Source organism: Callionymus lyra, chromosome 2, assembly GCF_982586985.1.
Source record: "Callionymus lyra chromosome 2, fCalLyr1.hap1.1, whole genome shotgun sequence".
Classification (NCBI taxonomy): Eukaryota; Metazoa; Chordata; class Actinopteri; order Syngnathiformes; family Callionymidae; genus Callionymus; species Callionymus lyra.
This window is the reverse complement of record NC_141819.1, coordinates 7,885,906-7,888,769: the sequence shown is the minus strand read 5'-3', so window position 1 is coordinate 7,888,769 and position 2,864 is coordinate 7,885,906. Positions and strand designations below refer to the sequence as shown.

The window sequence follows — 2,864 nt, the reverse complement described above, 5'->3', positions numbered from 1 at the left end:
TTTTCAATTTTCTATTTAACAAGAATTGAAAGAGTTTATTTAAAGACAAACTCAACTATTTCCATTGATAAGATCTTCAGTTGTGGTTTGTTGTCTGCTTCCTCTCTAATATAGTTCAGTCAAAGTTTCTTTCAAACCTTTGATACCAACTATTGACACGTCATTGATTCATGCTGGACTTTTGAACATCAACAAGTGTTTGATTGAATGTGTTCATGTTATGGTTGATTTGATGTTGATGGACCAGATGAAGAGAAACTATGGAAGTATATCAGTGTCATCACAATATTGAATGGTTTCAATCTTTCAAATTTGTAACCAATTAGTTATTTCAATAATTAACATAGCTCAATCAACAAAGCTCACAACAAATGCAAACACTAACCCTGAGTCGACATAAGGGTGAGTAGAACATGAGTTTGAATTTTGCGTGAATTATTACTTCAGACGTGTGACATAAAAAGACAACAAAAGACTCAAAACATCACATGATTCCAGAACTGTTGTAATAGTTTTATTTTACCTAAAATTACATGATAAATAATGTTGAATACATTCAACTGTTACTTTAACAACACACTTTTATTTGCAGTTAATAAAATAAAAACTCTCTAAACTGGATCAAGATTATCTCACGATACATTTGTCAAAGTGTAGATTCACTTGTCGATTATAACATTAATGACCAGTTTATAAAATATAATATAGTGTGATTTTGAGAATATTGTGCAAAGAACTGTATGTTTTGAAGCTGTTTGACTAGAGGATTGAATTTGTTGATCTTTTTTAATTCATGTTTCTCTCGCTCTGTTCCTCTGATGACATCATTTCTAGGCGACAGATGAGATGAAGTCAATCTGTCACGATCATATTTAGCTACTGTTGAGAAGTACAGTTTGAAAAAATAACCATTAAACCACTTACTTTCAGAGTAAAAGAGGTTTAACTAGAGAACGATCATAAAAGTCACAAACATAGAAACAAACGTGAAACAAATCCAGCAGGTATGTTAGGCAACATTTGACTTAATAACATATTTTCTTGTGTTTCTTCTGAGAGTCACTCTGATAGTCTCACTTCCTCTCCACCTCCAGTCGCAGCTTTTCAAATCTGTCAGGATGATCCAGATAATCCTGATCCTCCATCAAGTTCCTGTTGTCGTTGGACAGTAGGAGGCGCTGCTGTGTGTGAGTCCAGTGAGAGTGAAGACTGAGAGAAGAAGAGACATGAGGTGATGATGGTGGAAGAACGTTGTCTTGACGATCATATACTGATCCAAACTGAGACGAGTCAATGTTCTGTCAACATTCTTCTGAGAACTTGAGAGAAGAACCATGTGACTGAAACATCCCAGAATCATCTTGGATGTCAGATTTGAAGATGAAGTCAGCAGCTAAACTAGCATGTAGCTAACATGAGTCTAGTCTAGTTGTGATGAAGATGTTCAAGTGAACACATGATTCAATATGAAGTGATTCATGTGTGAAATGATGTTTAAAGTGACTCAACATTGTGAGTTGATGATCAAACTCACGTCTGATTTCAAATATTTGACAGAAATATTTCTTTGTTCTCCACTGACAGTCAAACTGAAACAATGTTGATGTTGAAGCTCCTGAAGAGTTTTGAGCTGAAGGTCTTGAAGATTTGGAATCAGAGCTTCACTTGATACTGTAACTGTGAGTCTTTAACATCTGCACGTTTGTTCTGGAATCTTCTTCATCAAGTCCATGTCCACAAAGACCTTCAACTGCTGTGTCAGCAGATGAGCGTCGATGTTGAAGTCAATCCATGGAATCAAACTTACCATTCATCGATGAAGGTCTAACATATCTGGTCCACAGTGATCCAGCCTGGAGGAAGAAAGAGTCAGAAGATCAGATTCATTTGATTCAGATGTTTCATGAATATTGTTTCATTCTCAGTGGACGACTCAGTCATGACTGTTGATGACAACAAAGATGGATCTATAAACAGGCTGCTCAGTCTCAACTGTCTCCTTCATGCTTCCACTGGTGTCCAGCAGGAGAACATGGAGGAACTCAGAGTTTGGATTCATGTGCTCAGTTCAGATGAAGAGTCTGAGCATCAAATGTTCAGTCTGAAGATCTTTGGAGTTCAGTCAGTGAGTTCTGCTGCTCTGTTCATACCTGAGAGTCTCCAGTCTCCAGTCTGGACTCTTCAGTCCACAGACATCAGCTCCAGTCCTGGTCCTCCTGGATGATTCTTGCTCAGGTCCAGTTCCCTCAGGTGGGATGGGTTCAATGTCAGAGCTGAGGCCAGAGAAGAACAACCTCTCTCTGAGATCTGACACCCTGACAGACTGAAATGAAGGAGAAACACTTTTAGAAACTTATCAGAACCAAGAGAAGATGATGTTCTGACCTGAGAGTCTCCAGGTGACAGTGTGGACTCTTCAGTCCAGCAAACAGCAGCTCCACTCCTGGATCCTGCAGCTTGTTGTTACTCAGGTCCAGTAGAGTCAGACTAGAGGACGGAGAGCTGAGGACTGAGGACAGAAGTGAACAACTTCTCTCTGACAGTTCACAGTCACTCAGGCTGTGAAAGAGACGAGTTTCATCAACAAGTGACTTTTTCAATTTTCTATTTAACAAGAATTGAAAGAGTTTATTTAAAGACAAACTCAACTATTTCCATTGATAAGATCTTCAGTTGTGGTTTGTTGTCTGCTTCCTCTCTAATATAGTTCAGTCAAAGTTTCTTTCAAACCTTTGATACCAACTATTGACACGTCATTGATTCATGCTGGACTTTTGAACATCAACAAGTGTTTGATTGAATGTGTTCATGTTATGGTTGATTTGATGTTGATGGACCAGATGAAGAGAAACTATGGAAGTATA

At 38.1% G+C, this 2,864-nt stretch overlaps 1 long non-coding RNA gene across 1 annotated transcript; it reads right to left on the bottom strand.

Moving 5' to 3' along the window:
- Positions 1-499: 499 nt before the first annotated feature.
- LOC148085227 (uncharacterized) lies at positions 500-2,321 on the bottom strand. The gene is made up of 3 exons (XR_015709470.1): positions 2,151-2,321; positions 1,808-1,853; positions 500-1,209 (listed from the first exon to the last, which is right to left on the bottom strand). It is a non-coding gene; the product is annotated as an uncharacterized LOC148085227 (long non-coding RNA).
- Positions 2,322-2,864: the final 543 nt, after the last annotated feature.